This window comes from Octodon degus, unplaced genomic scaffold (genome assembly GCF_000260255.1).
Source record: "Octodon degus isolate 3935 unplaced genomic scaffold, OctDeg1.0 scaffold00119, whole genome shotgun sequence".
NCBI classification, from domain to species: domain Eukaryota; kingdom Metazoa; phylum Chordata; class Mammalia; order Rodentia; family Octodontidae; genus Octodon; species Octodon degus.
The window spans coordinates 7,154,371-7,173,488 of record NW_004524695.1 but is presented as its reverse complement, the minus strand read 5'-3'; the positions used below and the strand labels follow the sequence as shown (position 1 = coordinate 7,173,488).

General features: G+C 36.6%; 1 protein-coding gene across 1 annotated transcript in view; it reads left to right on the top strand.

Annotated features, from left to right (window-relative positions):
• Nucleotides 1–19,118, top strand: part of Cdkal1 (CDK5 regulatory subunit associated protein 1 like 1) — a 732,899-nt gene that overhangs the window by 151,400 nt on the left and 562,381 nt on the right. The window lies entirely within an intron of this gene.

Here is a 19,118-nt window from a genome sequence, read left to right as displayed (position 1 = left end):
CACCTGTTTTTGGTGGATGGCTCAGTGCGGCCCAGCGTTCTGGGGCCGGCACAGCATGTGGTACCAGGAATCAAACTTAGGTCTGTGTTCTTGCCAGGCAGACGCTTGGACTGCTGAGCTATCTCCCCAACCCTTATTAGCTTTTTATAAGTAGTCCATGACTACTGCTACTCTATCTACTGCTTTTTATAAGTAGTCCGTCTACTGCTTCTGTCCTTCCTGTTTTCCTCATTAGGACTTGATGCATACAGTATGCATTGAAAAGTACATTTTGTGGTGTGGATACAAGGCAGTCATTTTTCATGTCTGCTCAGGAGGCTTTAATAGATATTTGACTTCTGAGACAGTAATCTGATGTAGTTTTTGTTAAACATGTTTCAGGCAGATGAACTACCTTTCTAAAGAGCTTAGACCTCATTTTGCTACATAAAGGTATTTATTAGTCATTGCTGTCTCTGAAGAAGGGATTCAGATTAGTATGTCCTGGGTCTGCCTTCTTCACTAGGATAATTTAACACCTTTGGAGTTAGTTTGAGCTGGAGAAGTGTAATTTACCCTTCATGTTTAAGTATAGAGACATTGTAACAAAAATAATTCATGTGCCTTATATCAGTGAGATACCTTGGTTCATACACATATTTAATCATTTTCTTTCAGTAGTGGATTTTAGCCCACTCTTGTGCAATTTGAGTATGTGTTCACCTTGATCCTGTCTCAGAGTGGTTTTCCCAGTGATTTCATTGTCCCTGTCTGTAGTGCAGCAGCTGTCAATGAATGGCGGTTGAGTGAATGTTCAGAACTTTACCAAACAAACTTTCAGATAACCTTTTTATTTTGGAGTAATTTTAGACTTACGGAAAAGTTGCAAAGGTAATGTAGAGTTCCTAAATAGCTGGCATCCATTTTCTATATTGTTAACATCTTACATTACTGTGATACTGTTTCTCACATCTAAGAAATCAACATTGGTAAAGAACTGTTAACCAAATGTCACACTTTATTCAGATTTTACTAGTTTCCCAGGATATCCCTTTTCTGTTTCAGGATACCATGTAGATACCACATTGCAGATTGCCATGTCTTAGTCTTTTCTATTCTGCAATGGTGACACAGACTGTTTTTGTATTTGATTCTTTACCATTTGGGGCTTATCGGCTGCTTGTAGATCTTGCCCAACTTGGCTTGTCTGAAGTTTCACCCATGTTTAAAGGAAGATTGTGTGTTTTGGGGAGCACTCCCAAGGTGAAGTGCTCTTTGCACCTTCTATTATGGGTATGTGCTAGTTTATTGTACACTCAGAATGGAATGGTGGAAAGAGAAGGCAAAATTTAAATTTTGTCATAATAAAGGTAAGGCAAGAGAAAATATTTGAATATAAAAGAAAAACTAAATTTATCTTGGGGAATTTACCCCTTGGTATTCCTGTCATGCCTCATTTGGATGTTTAAAAGTTCCTAGTATTATTTGAATTATATAAGTCAGAATGATGAAAGGCCATTTGTTTAAGATACATATCAAGGTAGAATTATAATTTTGAAAAAAATCTGTCAATGAAGTTTTTCTAAGTCAGAAAAATTCTTTTTTTTTTTTTGTTTCAGAAAAATTCTTAATTGAATTTTCCCCCTTTTTTTCCTCCTTTTTCCCCCGTTTCCCATGTTCTTTTGAATTAGGCTTTATGTTTTTCAAGTTGAGTTAATAATATTGAGAAATATTTCAAAGCCTTTGTCACCAGAGCGATTTATCCCTTAATTAATGGTGAGATGGTTTTGCAGATAGGTGACACACTTTAATTTATTACAGAGACTAGTCTTGTTAGTTATTGATTAGTGATGAATAAATTACTGCCATTTTTAATCATAAGAAATTTTCTTTTGGGGATGATTAATCAGAATCTGTACTTCTCAAGCAGTGAAGCATTATCATCTCTTTTAGTTACAAGAAAGAACCTGCCTACTCTGCCCTGGGTAAATTCGAGCAGAAGCAGACAGGTTTCCAGGTTTGTATTTTGATCTCTACTTTTATTAAGCAGATGAGAAGTGTACTTGCTTAAAAATTACTTCAAACTGCCTTTCCTGTTGAGTAGGTTTTGAACTACCTGCGTGACAGATGGTGTTGGAACTAATTACCGAAATCATGTGTTTACCTGCTCATGGACATGTGTTCACCAGATGCACCCTGTTTACCCAGGGCTGCTGATTTCTTAAAGAAATATGCACCTTCTGGATAGAGTTGCATAACTTAGGAGAATAAAAGCTCAGCAAGCCAGAGCTTTCAATCTTCTGTGGCAGAATCAGCTGCAGTGAGAAGACCCATTTGCATTTCTTAATGAGTGGTCCAAGTAGCCCACAGAACCACTTTCAGCATTATTTGCTATTCTTCTTTTGATTACCGTAGTACTTTAATTTTACCTGTCTGTTGAATTATTTAACAAATACCTCCTATGTTGTTGACTTAATTGTAAAGGTAGTGACTATATAGTCTTTCAAGGTGATAGTTTTAGTGTATTGTAGTGTTGTGTACTTAAGAAAACATGTTTTCCAGACTGTATTTAAAGGTGTGCCCATCCCCACCCACATTTCTAAGTTCAGATTTTCATGGCCTGGCTTTGGATTTAAGCGTTTCTGTTTCTTGACAACTCGTGGTCATTCCTGTTCATGAGGCTCAGGACCAGCTACTCTGTGTCTGATTGTACATTGAAATTAGTGTCTTTTCTGTTCATGTCTGTTTTAACTGTTTTTCAAAAAAGTTTAGAAAATTATAGTGACCTCTTCACATGTGTGCTTTAATCATTTAGTTTTGAAATGGAGCACTTTTCACTGTCTATAAACCCTGAGAAACAAGGAAAGTCATTGTTTGAGGATTTTGACAGGTGCAAAACTGTAAATAATTACAGGTCTGGGCAGAAACTGGAACAGAAGTTGCATAGCAGCTGGCGGGCCTGACCTGTGACTGGTCTGACCTGAGTAAAGTAGCCTAAATTTCATGGCAAGCTGAGATTTGTTTTATGGTATGAAATTCACCTTCTGCTATAGGAAGACTCTTCTAATTGAGGCAGGATATCAGCGCTAAAGGGAATAGCACATCCAGATTATTGACATGAAAACTGCCCCCCGAGCTATCTTTTGTATGACTTCAGGACCAGATGGAACTTGTATGGATGCGTTTCAAAATTGATTTACACACTGACTGAAATAAATCACTCCACACCAAATGGAATACAGTGGCTGTATCTGAGGAAGGGGCTGTAGGGATGTTTTATGTTATCTACTTATAAAATATTTTAACTTTTAAACTTATGAGCATATCTGATTTTGTGGAGAACAGTTTTAATTATTTAATACAAATGGAAATTTGTATTGAGATTTGCTCACTTTGGGGTTGTAATAGGTGGTTTTCTGCCTTAAAACACTAAATTTGTTGCTAATCCCTATATCAGGCAGGGTCTTCCACCCAAGTGATGTTATGCTGTAGAGCTGTAGTGAAGGCAGTGGCCAAGATGCAGGGAGGGGCAGTGATGAGCTGCGGGCTAATTTACAGATGCTTTTTTTTTTTTGTGTGTGTGTGCCATGTGTAGTGTTTAAAATATTTGGCAATTTTATGTTTTAAAAATCTGCATTTCTAGCTTCTTTTGAAAAACTGATGATACAGCAGCTCTGTCTCTGCAGTCCTGTAGATGATGAGCTGAGGAGCTGCTGCCCCTCTTCAGCACTCTGGTTTGCCCCAGTCTGTAGTGTTCTGTACTGAATGTTTGCTTCTGTTACCTTTTAATCCACGTTCGAATTTATGATACCTGAACTACAGCCTATATGGGCTCAAAGGTGGCCAGACATGGCAGAGGAAGGATTATGTTTTGGAGCGGATTTATGGAACCTTCTCTTGGTTAGGATTGGTTTGCTTGTGTTCTGTGTGCAGAACTCTTTCCCTGCTTTTATTTTGTTTCTCTGTCATACTTGCCTTCCCTTTCCTTCACTATTATGAACATTATATCTTCAAGAACTTTTGAGTTGTTATATTCCCCGACCACCTTTAATAAATCTTTCAAATATCTAGGTAAGGAGTTATGTGAATGTTTACTAGTCCTTTAATTCACAAATTAGTATGTTGAGTTAGTTAGTTGAGTTGGTTTTTCTCCTGGCTTTTAGTAGAGATCAGCTTTTTTTTTTTTTTTTTCAGAATCAGGGATTGAACTCAGGCCCTTGCACTTGCCAGGGAAGCACTTATTCCACTGAGCCATCTCCCCGGCCCCTTTTTAAGCTTTTTTTTTTAGATCAGCTTTATTAAAGGATAAAAGATCAATTAGAAAAGGAATATAGCCATTTAAAAACATTATGCAAATTTAAGAGTTAGGATACATCCTTGTATAATTTCCTGATACAAGAAAACAAGGATTCCCTTACGAGATCCTGACAGCAGGGGGATCCTTTGTAGTGTGACCAAGGGGCTGTAGAAAGATATCAGAGATTAACATTTTCCAAGAAAAAAAAAGTAGACAACTTGTTCCTCCTTCTGTCTTCTATCTCTATACTATTTGATGTTCCAGCTCTCAGGACTTAGACTCTGGAATGTATGATTGCTATTAGATTCCAACTGGAAGGCTAGCAGTGAGGAAGAATTGTTTCATTTGTCCTAAGTGTCTCACAACTGATCGTAATATGATTTCCTTTGGGATATATGTTGCAAATAAAAGTTAAAAACAAAACCACTATTGTATTTGACTTTTGACAGGTAACTTGTTTATTAATAGGGTTGGTCTGCGCTTAAATAAAGTTATTCTAGAGGAAGTGATACAGATAAGGCTTGGCAAACAGTGGTCCTCAGGACAATCTGTCTTGTTTCTGTAAATAAAGTTTTATTGGAACAGACCTACATGTGTTATTTAACCTGCTGTTCATGGTTGCTTTTATGATACTAGGATAGAGTTAAGCAGTTTTGACAAAACTAATGGCACACAAAATCTACAATATTTATCTGAAACTATAGAAAATAAAAAAGCCAACTCTTGGTGTAGATGTATCTGAACCAAAAAAGATAAAACCCTCCTAGTTCTTTCATATGCTGTAATGTACTTTCGTTAGAAATAATTACCCATATAATTAATTTTCAGAATTCATGTGGCTATTTGGTTATTTGAAAATATTTTAGTTATTGTCCTTTTAAAATTTTTTGGTAATTTAGTTTATTTGAAATGAAACCCAAATGATTAATAGCAAAATAAAGTGGAACTATTCTACCATTTTTAAATTGAAAGTGTTTATCTAATTACAGATAATGGGCTTATCTATTTTGTGTATTTAAATTTTAGTACATTAAATTAACATGTGATGATTGTACATATAAATGTGGTACAGTATGGTACTTCAACACATGAGAAAGTAGAGAGTGCTTCATGTCTTCATATGTTACTCTTTTGTGTGGGCCATGCTAATTTCTGTGCTGTTTCAGTTTTAACATGTCCTGTCAAGGTAAGCAAGATCTCACTGTGAACGAAGCAAACATTTTATAATGTTTTAGAGTTCAATTGAGCTATATGTTAATTTTCTATCAGTATAATGAAGTACATTCATATTTTTGCAAAAATCTGATTCTAAATATAAGGTAGTAGAAGGGGTTTTCTATGTTGTCTGTCATAAGTAGGATTTTGAAAATATTTGTGCCTTTAAATAAAACATTTGTAAATAAAAAAAAAATGAAGTACATTGTATAATTAACAATAAAATGAAAAAAAGGTTTAAAGTAATCCAAGCAGTCTAGGAAGCTGAGGCTGGAGGACTGCAAGTTCAAATCTAAACTAGGCAGTTTAGTGCCATAGACATTGTCTCAAAATAGAGCAGGGCTGGAGATGTACATTATTGTGAAAGCCCTAAGTTCTATCCTGGTACCAGGGGAAAATGGATTATTTTCCTCATGGCTTTAGAATGTTCTAGTCCTTGAATACTTGACTCCATGCTTTTAGGCCTCTATTAGAGGAGCTACAGGGAAATTGTGGAGAGTATGTGGCAGAGCCAACTACTTCGTTTGGGTCCAAGAAGCAACAGAAGAGAAAGGGGTTAGAGTCCCATAATCCTCTTTGTGGGTGCACTGCAGTGACCCAAGGACCTGTCACTAGGCCCCTAGTCCTGAAAGTTCCATCACCTCCTAGTAGGCCCACACTGGGGACCACACCTTTACTCATTGGCCTTGGGCTGATTATGTCATGGACTACATGTATTTCTGGGGAAGACAATGACAGTTAATAAGAGAACACATAACATAAGCAGTAAAACACATTATTACTAAACTGATTAAAATAAAAATTTTGTTGTGCTTTGGGCTATAGTTATACAGTTATAGAACACAATTGTGAATTTTAAAACATTACTGTATGTTTAGTTTTACTTATGTTTTCAAAAGCATAACTATGATATGTGATAAACTATCAGGTTATTTGAAACTACGCTGTATGTTACCCATTTCAGTTATTAGGAAAGTAGTAAGTGAACTTTTATTTGATTGCCAAATTAAGCAGTAATAAAACTACATGTTTATTATTGTTTGAAATTTTGAGAGCAATTAAAAGTAGCAGGCCAGAAGTTTGGGATGTAGCTCAGAGGGTGAGTGTGTGCTTAGCATATTCAAGACTTCTACATTTAATCCCCAGCACCCAAAAAAACAGTAGTAAGTGCAGGCCTGTGCCATGGAGTCAACATGGTTATTGAGTGTTTTCAGTATGAAGCACTGGTTTAGGAACTAGGATTTCAACACAAAGTAAAATAAAGTACTTGATGAGATTATATAACCAAGAGAGAAACATTTATCCACTCAGTTATTCATTGAGCTGTACCAAGTAGTTTTTAAAGTCTCAGGGGGATAGTAATGAATGGAGCAAGCTTTTTGATTTCAATGTAGCTTGCATTGTAGATGGAAGAGAAAAGTAGCATATAAATCAGGTACCATATGTATAAAGAAAATTAACGTAAGGCTTTGAGAGAGGAGTGCTATTTTGGATAGCATAGACAAAAGTGAATTTTATGATGAAATGATATTTAAGCACAGGTCTGAGTGAAAGAAGTAGTGACAATATTTAAGAGACACATTCTAGGCAGAGGGTTAACACTGGAAAAAGAGGCAGGAGTGTGTTTGATATTTTCAGAGAACAGAAAGGAAAGGCTAGTGTAGCTGAAGTTGAAGGAGCCAGAGGAAGAATGGTAGGAAATGAGCTTATTCTCTACTTAATAACTGGCTCTGAATATATATCAGAGGTAAAGTCACATGGTACCAAGCTAAATTCTGTGGGAGGGGGCAAAAGTGAAAGACCAGAAAACATTGATCTGTACAAGTCCCTAGACCAGAAGTCAGGAAATAATAGAGTTAATTTCTCATTGTACCTCAAATTAAATCTAACTTCTATGAATCTCTTTGTGACTTGTTCTTTCAAAATAGAATTCTGGATGATATAGCCCAGTACTGCAAGGCCTTTGTAAATTGTTGAATTTATAGTATGCCAATACCCATTAGAGGGTGGGCATCTGGTAATTTGCAACATAGAATATGACGTTTGGACTAAGTGAGTCAGAAACGCTGACTAAAATGAAGGTGACAATTCCAATTCAATTAAAATGTGCCTGACCTATAGTGATTTTTCATGGTACTAGAGTAGAGGGGAGAAAAGAAGATGATAACATAAATAGTTATAAATTTAGAAGTCAGCTTTGTCCCACGTGTTATTTTTTCCTGGAAGTGTTACATAAAATAGGGTCCTAAAATGGTAGAAACATTGATCATGGTATTTATAATTGTAAAGAATGTTAGGTAACTGACTTCGTGTGTGAACAAATTCACTTAAGTTTTGTATAATATACTTAACAAAAGAAAGTATTTAAAAACTTTTTTTCTTTTGGTGGAACCGGGTATTGAACTCAGGCCCTTGTGCTTGCCAGGGAAACACTTGTTCTATTGAGCCATCTCTCTGACCCCTAAAAACTTTTGAAATTTTCCCTCATTTAAAAATGGCAACGTTTGTGGTGTTTAAATTTTTAGTATCTCTGTACACACAGTTTGTGATGCTTCTTCCCTAATCCCAAAATTTGAAATCTCAACTGCTTTAAAATTGGAAACATTTTGAGCCCTGATGTGATATTCAAAAAGTTTTGGGTTTTGGAGCATTTTGGAGTTCAGGGTTTTGGATTAGGGATATTTTTTACTTTTAAAATTTGTACAGATATTACAAAATCTGAAAAACTACACGATCTGGAACACTTCTTGCTCTAAGCATTTAAGATAAAGGTTGTGTATCAATAAATGAAATTTTGCTTCTTGCATAATAATATTATTATTGAAGATTTTCGCAAAACGTATAAAGAGCAACATCAATCAGAATTATTACATATCTACTGTTTGGGGGATAGAGATTTTTGACACTCAGCATTAGTAATGTTTATTGACATACCATGTGGGGCTAGACAGAGGAAATATACACCATTTAGACAATGAGAGAAGTATTTTACTAAGAAGGTCTACTGCATAGCAACGGTTCATTAAAAAAAAATCTTTTGCTTATATTTACTGGACACATTTTTGCCTAGGAATAAATCAGCTCAGTTCTCAGGCAAACTCCCAGTGTGTCAGGAGTGTGTATCCATTTCATGCATTTTAGAGGAGTGTGGTGGTAGTTTTGAGTAGATTGAATTGCACATGAAAATTTCACACGTAAGTTTTCTTTTCCTTGGTGTACATGTTTTAGTGTATGGCCTGTTGAGTCAATTTAGGATGAATTCTGTGTGCTGCTGTGTTGTGTGCAGTTAGGTAGTGTGTATTCACAGGGGAGCTGCTTTGAGTTGGGGTGGTGGTAAGGCAGCTCTTCCAGTAGTGCTAGTGAGAGGAGGTCAAGCTGCTAGGGGGTAGGGCCTGACTGAAGGATGTGTGGTTGAGAAGGTAGAAAGGATGGAAGGAAGGGAGGGAGGGAAAGAAGAGAGATACAAAAAGGAAAAAAAAAAAAAACCAAAAAAAAAACAACCAAACCACTCATGCTAACTTATCCCTTGTCTGAAACCAGGAATAGTACTGTGTACTGTATATACTGTTGTTTTCCAGGGTAAATAGGCCTGTGATAAAAGTTAATTCATAAATTACAACAGTTAATTATTTGTAAATAAAGCTGATAATATACTGTTATAAAAAATTGTCAAAACTTATGAATTGTGGGTGGGGGGTACAACTGCTTTAGTGATCAGATGCCCATTGGCTGACCTGGCCAGCTCTTGCCTACTTCCTGCTCTTAAATTTCTCATAAAAATATCTTGCGTTTCTAACTTTGATGGCAGTGAACACACCTTTCTCCACATCACCTTTATTTGTTATTTGTGATATTCTAACTTATTTACTCAAACCAAAGCCTTCATTTAGTTTGATCCCCTAATTTTACAGCCCGGGAAATGGAATGCCATCAAATATATAACCACACTTAAATATATCTAGTCTCGTATATCATTTATATGTCTGTTATACAAAGTCATAAATAATCTAGGAGTACAGCATCTGTCTCACCTGCTGCTCTCTTTATGATGTGAAGTGATGAGTCACATGAGTAATTGTATTACTTGTATAAAGTACTTGGAGGACAGTTTCGCTTGTGTAAGTCCTGGGCTGCATGTCATAAAGATGAAAAGTTTGAGCCATCTGTTATTTTATAAAAAAAAATTTGCCCTGGTATACCACCTGGTGTTTAACTAGGCCTCAGGATTTGTTCCAGATACAGCCCTGCTTCATTGAACAAATATTGGGGTGAGGGTGGCTACAGCTTGCTGATTACCTCTGGGATTTGGGAGGGGCCTTTTTTACTGAGTCCCAAGTCACATTATTTGTGTCATTATTATTTCCTATTGTGGTTTGTCTGTCATTAAAAACAATTTTGTCTTAATTTAGAAAATTGGATATGAGGAGTTACATTACACAAAACAACATTATACTATACAAGGATGGAGATAATGTTCTGTGTAGCAGGATTGAATTTGGAGCAGTGGATGGCCACCTGCTAGGCCTTTGTTCCTGGGGCATTCTGGCAAGTGGCCCTAGTGTTTTGGTTTCTTCCTTGGTCATGTGGTTGTTGAAATCTGCCAGGGTTAGTTGCAAACCATTAATCTGGTAGCACAGAATGATGGCATATTTGACTACTGGGTGTTTGAATTAAGAAAACAAATCCCTTTTAGAGTTGTTATTCAGCAATCACAGAATGCTTTTATCATGTTGATATAATATCTGAGTCTTTACATTTTATCTAAGTGTAGCTTATTCTTATCTACGACATAAAAAAGAAATCTAGGCAATATTTGGCAGTATGGTAACTACTTGCCATATAGCACCTGTCTGCTTACCCACTGTGATGGGGTAACCATATAATTCAGTGACAACACTGAGACATTTAAGAGTGACAGCAACTACCTTTAACTGTGCTGGATAAAAAGTGTAGATAAGTGTACATGGTCATTTTACTTATAAGGAAGGTGTGCTCATTTTCTTTATGCTTGTTGGTCAAGAGTAACAAAATATTCCCATATGTCTAAGCGTGATTCCTACACTCACTCCGTGTGGTCTATGGCTTCTGCATGTGAAGTCAGTCAACTGAGATTGAAATAAAAAAGGTTGAGGAAAAAATTTGCACTGAAAGGTACAAACACTTTTGTTCTTGTTGTTTTCTAAACAGCACAGTATAACTATTTACATAGCATTTGCAGTACACTGTATACAACTATTTACATAGTGCAGTCTATGCATAGGATATGTATACAGTAGTATGTCATTTTATATGTAAGGCTTGAATATCTCTGAATTTTGTTGTCTTCTGGGGTCACTAGAATCAGCCTCCCTCTGATGCTAAGGGACAACTGTTATTTGTTTATTATTTCTTTTCTTGTGCAGGGCGTTGAACCCAGGGTCTAGTACCTCCTAGGCCAATGCTGTATCACAGCCACAACTTGCCAACTGTTTCTAAATGGCACTAATTGTGGCTGGTATATTTGCAAATTAAAAAAAAAAGTTTATACTTTTAATCCTAAAGCTTTCTGCCAGATAACTATTTAAATGTGCATTTTAGAAGAACTTTGGGTAAAAAATACATTTTCTTTATATTAAGGCCTACTCTCAGATATGTCCATAGAGGTATAACTCACTGACCCATTACTTGAATCCTGAAACTTTTAATATGTATGATATTATAAGAGTTATAATTATAATTAGGTAATTACTATTTTGTCTGAAATACATTTCATAGTGGAAGGTTAAACCACTTAGTTAACTGCTGGTAAATTTTCCTGATTAACTTGTTTATTTTTTTTTTACTTGAGTTTGTTAAACAATTCTGTGGCTACTTAGTGATTGCTTAAATTTCTTCTGGGAAAGTAAGGAGCTTGTCATTCAGTTTACTCTAGTGATAGAGCCTTGTCTTAAGACTTTAATGGTATAGAAAGGCTAAAACTTTGGATAATTGTTTATGCTTATGTTTAATTTTTGTGTTTTCAGTTTCGAAAATTTTTCTTTCAAAAATTTTTTTCTTTGCTTCTAAATCCTAGTTTACTATATGGAACAGAAAAGGGTATAAGAATTTCTTTTTGCATAAGATAATATAGAATGGTGTTTCTGGACAGAAATCAGACAGCATTGGATTCAACTGGGATGTGGGTTGTAGTATGGTGTCTCTGGGAAGTGAACTATAATTTTACAGAGACTTTTATGGGCTGGGAATTTTGTTCTTTTCTCCTGGTCTGAAATAGGCATTTTAAAAAAGGTGTTGGAAAATCTCAGGTCTGAGACTTTGTTAATTGATTTAGCATCCCATCTGTCCCAGTTCCATGTTACTAATACCACAAAACTGAACCAGATGCTGTTTGATTCCCTCTTTCTTTCTTTCTTTCTTTCTTTCTTTCTTTCTTTCTTTCTTTCTTTCTTTCTTTCTTTCTTTCTTTCTTTTGGAGGTCAGTGTTGAGCACTTGTGTGTTGTTTTTGATTATTTTGTGATCTTGTTCTTTTTGTATCTTTCCCTCTTACTTTTCTGTAATTTTGTTTGATCTGTTTTTTCAGTTTCTACTTGTTTTCTTCTCTCCTTGACTTACTTCACATGAGTAAAAGAGTTCACCAGGTCTCCTTGTTTATAGCTATGCTAATTGATGACAATGTTTAGATACTAATCACGACAGTACTCATTTGGGTACTTCATGATTTTTATAGAACAGAACTAGATCCATGAAGATATTATTTACTTAAAATTAATACCTATTTCTTCCATATGTTTTCCCACCATGCGCAAATACTTTGTTTTATTGATCTCAGTGTTCCCAGAGCCTGGATGTGCTAACAGCTGTTACAAAAAAAAAAAAAAAGGAATGGAAATACCTTTCAGTTTCCTGCTGGTTTACCAGATCGGTTTTTATTCAAGAAGAACCCTGGAGTTTCTTGTCTCCTTTCTTTGGCTGGTATTTGAATCATCCAATACTTTTGAAGGATTCAATTTCTTATACTGTGGTATTATACTCTTTTAAAAAATATTTTTAAATTTTAATTTTGTAGGGCCAGGGAGATGGCTCAGTGGAATAAGGGCTTCCTTGTCAAACGCAAGAGCCTGAGTTCAATCCTGGTTCTGCAAAAAAAAAAAAAAAAAAAAAAAGAATACAAAATAGTATTAAAACAGAAAAATTACTCAAAGTCTCTCTTTGTAGAGCTTATTGTCTCTATGCTTGATTTTACTCCTTTATCAATTGAGATCCTTTTTGCTTTAAGTAATAGAGCTGTCCAGTGGAATTCACTAAAATAGTAAGAAAGTAGTGTTGCGCTAGGAATGTTCCAGAAGGTAGCATGGTAGGTTGAATGAATTAGATGTCTGGGACCCAGCTGAGGTTCTTTTCTGCTTTTTCCTCTCTTTTGCTTTCTTGGCTTCATCTTGTAGTTGATTCTCACTATGGTTGTGAGGATGGGTCAGTAACTGGGTCCATAGTTTACTTCTTTATATTTACTGGACCTTTCCTTTTCTTGAGGACCTGATCAGTATTTTCTTCATGTGTCATTAGTCCAGGGTAACTTCAGGCTGCTCCTTGCTGAATATAGGCAGAGGTGATAATAGCAGTTTATCTGGAACTCATCAATTGATGTGCAGTGGATGTTGAAATTAACAGTAATGTTCACTAAAATCCCATCTGAATTAACCTTTTAAGATACTTTTTTTTTTGATATTTTAGGGAAGGTTTTATAGGATGTTCAGGGTCTCATTACTAGATTGGACTCCAAAGATCTGCCTGTCTACAGCCTCCCAAGAGCTGGGATTACAGGTATGCCCCACCATGCCCAGTCTCAATTGCTGTCTCTTTGTGCCCCTGGGGCGGGGCCAGCACAGCAGGTCCTGGGATCGATCTCTGGGCCTCTGCGCCTGCTTGCAGGAGCTTTAATCCGCTGGGCTATTTGGCCGACCCTATAGATGCATTTTTAAGATTGTTGATATGAGCTCCAAGTTAAAACTTAGAGTAATTTGGTTCATAACCAAGAGGCTGCTGATTGAAATAAACAATACTGGTAATTTCTTCATTAAGGAAATTATAGTGTTTAAATTAAAAATATAACAAATTTAACCTTGTTAAATTTAATAAATAAGGTACACAACACTTGTAGAAAGTCAACCTATAAAAGTCAGTTGGATCTGTCATTCCTCCTGAAGTGTGTTCAAATTGACAACAATAGGTATATCTAAATTATTTAAATAAAACATCTTATTGACTAGAAACAAGTAGTGCATAGTGAAGTTTACATCGATGGTTTAACTTACTAAAAAGCTTTTGATTAACTTAAACATACAATAATGGATTATTTTTTTGTTTGACCAATTATTCTCAGTAAGTGTCCAATAGTTAGCTTGAGAAAATTATGATATTGTGGAGAAAACATAAATTAGGAATTGGAATCAATGTGTCTATTTCTGACCCTACGTATCTGTATTTCTAGTGAAATGCTCAACCTCAGTGAGTCCTGATGTTCTAATGTAAAGGTATTCCCTTTTAGTTTTCTAGTTTTTGTCTTTCTTGTTTGTAACCACTTCTGGGAATTATATGACATACCTCTTTACTCTATAATTATAGCTCTTTAGTGGAATTAGAAGCATGTGTGACTTAGGTTTATTTGAGTAAGGCAAGGCAGGTAAAAAGTGAATTAAAATTGTGAGGGAGGTACCTGCTCTTTCCTCTGTGCATGTGGTTATTATAGAAGAGAGTTTATCTGCTTTTGAAATATATATGCCATTTATTTAGGAAAGAAGTGTTTGTAGGTATAAACACATTACATTTCTTTGATACTTTCAATACCTCATTAGCTGAATAAAAGCTACCAGTGGTATCTAGCGTCTGGGAAGATGTCAAGCTAACAAGTCTGTAACTAAGAGGTAGAAGTATAGATTCTCCAGACCACCTATACTACAGTATAAAACAGATTTGCATTTATTGTTGGAAGATTGATTTAGGTTCCTGGTTTGGATAGTTCAGAAGACAGGCTGGCAACATAATGAAATGATAGTATATACAGGTCCTGGAGCCAAACAGAAGTGGGAATGAATTTGGTTTTACCTCTTACAATATTTATTTTGATAAAAAGAAGCTATTTCAGAGTTGGCCTGATAGCTCAGCGGACTAAAGTGCCTGCTTAGGTAGAGTGCAGTGACTGGGGTTCGATCCAGTATGTCATGCTGGCCCCACCTGTGGGGCGTGCTGAGACAGCGATGTAGACTGTGGTGGTGGCATGCACCTGTAATCCCAGCTCTTGGGAGGCTGAAAACAGGAGAATCAATTGGAGTTCAATCTACATAGTGAGACCCTGTATGCCCTATCCTAAATACAGGAAAAAAAAGTGCTATTTCAGCTTGATTACTTTTAGCTATGTATAATAGAAGAATCAACCAAAAGTGGCTTGGATTGCAGGGATTTTGTCATTTTATACAGCTAGAAGTCTAGAAATTTGTAATTCTAGGCTGACTAAGCCCAGTTTAATGATGCCTTCAGCAGTGTGTATAGGTGCCTTCCATATTTTTGTTCTGCCATTCTTTGTTAGTAGTATTTTCCTACTTGAGGCAGTATTGCCCCAGTAGCATTACTTTCAGATACTGTATGATTTCATGAAGCCAGGCAATAGGAGTATTCCTCCCACACTTGTCTTTTTAGTAGGTATGGGCCTGTACCAATGATATGAACTGAGCCCCAGACTCAGCTCTCAGAGGCATGCATTAGAAGGAGAATGAAGACATCATGACTGACTCAGACAATCTTTTTTTTTTTTTTTTTTTTTGCATTTTAGGGAAGGATCTACAGAGAGTGTTCAGGGTCTCACTACTGGATTGGACTCCTAGTGATTCACCTGTTTATAGCCTCCCAAGAGCTGGGATTACAGGCGTGTGCCACCAAGCCCAGTCTCAGTTGCCTTCTCAGTGCAGGGGGGCAGGCACATCAGACAATCTTTTAAATTCATTTCTTAACTTTGGGGTGGTGGAAGCTCTTTGCTGAGTACAGTGCCTCGGGATAAACAAGAAGAAACAAAGAAAGGGTGGGCTGAGAGAACTTGAGCTGATCAGCAGTACTAGATGCACTGTTAGAATCTAGTAAGAGAGGCACACAAGCCAAGGCAATTTGGTAACAGTATGATACCATCTCTGATGGGGGAAGGAATAAGGTGCTAGAGGAAAATAGAAGAAGCATAATTTCACAGTTTTGATCAGCAGAAAAGACTTTCTTAGAGGAAATAACATCTCTCTTTTGCCTAAGTTATGAGAGTGTTGTATTGGGGCTACTTTAAGGAATGTTTGAAGACAGATATTGCATAGAACTGTGTTTGCTAGACAGAAGGTAGGATGGCTTTATTGATTTCAAGTAGCCCAGGTAAGAAACTTTCCTCTGACCTTGATGCAAAGCATTTGCCTATGATCAAACATTCTACAGTATTATCTTTTTTTTTTGTTGTTGTTGTTTGTTTGTTTAATGAGCAGAATCTATTTATTGGGGGGAAAGAAAGCTCTTGTGCTGGAGAGGGACAGAAGGGGAGTCCGAGTGGGTGGTCCCTGGGAAGCTATCTCTTCCAGGAACATTTATAGAGTAAAACTATGCAGTGAGGTGTGTCTAAGGTGGTGGAAAACATGGGAACTCTCTTAGGTGGGCATGAGGTGGGACAAAACTATGGTCAACCAATGAGGTTACAAGCACCTTTCCTCAGGTAAAATTGATTAAATCTAATACCAAATGGGGAAGCAAGTTGCGTAGCAAGTGGGCTTGAATACAGGACAGGGTCGCTTCCTGTTGGGGGTTGGGTTAGTGACTCATTTGGGCTCTTTCAAGGTGATTGATACCTATTTAGAAGATCAATCCCTGATGCTCATCCCTAGGGAAGTATGTAGCTGTTTGCTTTCTCCTTTGTCTTGAGGTATGGCCCGTAAGGGAGTGTCTGTCTCTTCCAACTTGCAAAGTTACCTTGTCTTCCATATTGTCTCCTTGAGGGCCTGGCCCTGTCTGACTGCCTATAATATTTCTATGTAATTCAGCTGCCTACAACATTCCTCCCTCTGAAGAAGTAACCTCAACTGCTGTGAGGGAACCATGGGCAATGACCGTTCTGGCTTTTTCAGGCTAAAAGGGGTCATAGTTGTGAACTGGCAGTCAGAGATACTCTCCAGAGCTTCTATCTAAAGGCCCTCAATAGACACCAGGAATTTTCATTTTGGATAGGTATGACAGCTTTAAAGCTGGAAGAGACAAACCAAAGAAACTATGAAACATGCATGGACCAAATAATAACATTAACAGGATAATTATGAATACAGTCAAAATGATTTTCACCAAGTAAACAGTGATGATTTGATATCTTATGTTTTGAACCACTATTGAGACATTAGCAGAAGGATATGGGATGTAATGACCTTTAAAGTTTGTAATTATAAAAAGACTAGTCAGAAATTTTTGTAGGTCCATTAGCAGAGATCTCTTAAATGTGAGGTTTAATCGCTTTATCTTTCATGGCCGTTGGGTATTATTTCAAACTGGCATTTTATGTCTCACCAACTCTACTATTACGTGGGGCACATGAATTGCCAGAAATAGGGAAAGCACTGAGTACTGTCCAGTTTGCAAGTGGGGCCACTGCCTGGGTAACTACTGACATGTGCGTAAGCATTTGTTAAAAGTTTAACAGGTTTTTTCCTTATATTGGCAGTTAATATGGGTTCCCTCAGGCTGAGAAGGGAAGACCCATGATTGCCTCAATTGGAAACTTCCTCTGACTCCATCATGAACACTTCCTATTTTCCCTCTCTAGCTTTGAACAGTTTTGCTCGAAATGTCTCTTTTCTCTGTCTGGATCCAGGGAAGCATAACTTTTTCCCCATTTCCTGACTGGAAACTAGGAAAGAAATATAGCTGCTAGTATTACCTTTCTCACTTTTTCTCTGTAATTTCATGTATATTTTCTACTATGAAACACCTCAGCTGAGACCAGTTCATTACTGCAAACCCTTCTAACTTCAACAGTTTGTGTCAGAGGTTGAGACGGGGTATATGTCCTTTTTTAAAAATGACTTCCCTGTCTTCAGTGTTAACAAATGCCCATTTTCTGAGGCCTTCACCTAGTTGGAACAGTCTAGAGTTTTCCTAATTTTACATGCTTCTAAAAAGAAAGTACAAAGAGGTAGCAGAATTAGGAGTAAAGAAAGGAAAGGAAACTGAAACAGAGCAGGCCTGACATTTCCTCAAGCACATAGAGGGGATCAGAGCCAAATCTGAAACCTGTCTTCCAAGTCTTTAAGAATGGTTACTGATCTAATGTCATTTAGTTAGCAAAAGGCATCCTGTGTTTCATATACAGGCATGTATATTTTGTAAGTCTGAGCTAAGCTTAAAAGTCCCATTTTATAGAAATTTACAAAAGTCCACTAGGATGCTTACTAACATTAATCTTTCTAGTGCTTTTGTCTAAAGTCAAGCAAGGGATATCAGTACTTTTAGTAACTGGTTCAAATGCAACATATGCAAGTACACAACAGTCATAAAATGTCCCGTTAGAGAAATATCATCACCTTTTAACATTTCCATATTTTAAACTTAGATTTACCAACATTTTGACCAACGTTTTAACAAAACCATATAAAAGACAAAGCATAAGCAATTTTAAACAATTTTTAATAGAACTATATGAGACAAAACATGAACAATTATGAGCAGTGAGCAAAGACATATCAACATTTGAAACATGAAGATTTGTTACCTAACCGAGTCCCAATTCAGAATCTATGAAAGAAAAGCAAACTCATACCTCCAGCCAGTGATCTTGATGGGAACCTCCAAATGACATGGTAAAAACTGATCTTGTGAGGATGACCTCCAGATACAGGGGAAAAGTGAAACTCCCAACCTGAAAGGTACCTGGGATGAGTTTGTGTTCTCCAAAACCAAAGAATGAATTTTAGGAACAAGCGGAGGTTAGTAGCAGAATATATTTATTGGGGAAAAGAAAGCTCCTATCCTAGAGAGAGAAAGAAGGGGGGCCTGAGCAGGTTGTTCCTCCTCTGCTATGTTATCTTTATCACCCTGTTAACATTGTTTCTTCAATTTTGATTGAAATGACAAGTTTAGTTAGAGCTTTGGGTGTTAGATGCTTGTTTCATGTCATGATCCAAAAATATCTTCTTACTTTTGGTCTCCTTTTACATTTTTACATTGTTTTATTTCTCTTTAAACAATATGATTCTCTTAAATTCTTTAAAAATGATACGTGTTTACAAGAGCCCTGGAGATGAATTGTTTTTGACTCTCCAACAACATAGACATAGTATTAGGAAATTGATAGTCAACTTTTTCTTTACTGCTTGGATAATCATTGGCCAGCATATTCTCATGATGTATTTATGGGTTAACCAATAGATTTTTCAAGTAACCGAGAAAAAGATTGTGGTAAAGAATTTTGGGAATGAATACCTGTTCAGATAGGCTACAACAATAAAGTTTTTAGAAAAAAAATGGGGGGACGGGGAGGTGGCTCAGTAGAATAAGCGCTTGCCTGGCAAGTGTAGGGTCCTGAGTTCAATCTCTGGTCCTGAAAATAAATAAATGAATAAATAAATAAATAAATAAATAAAG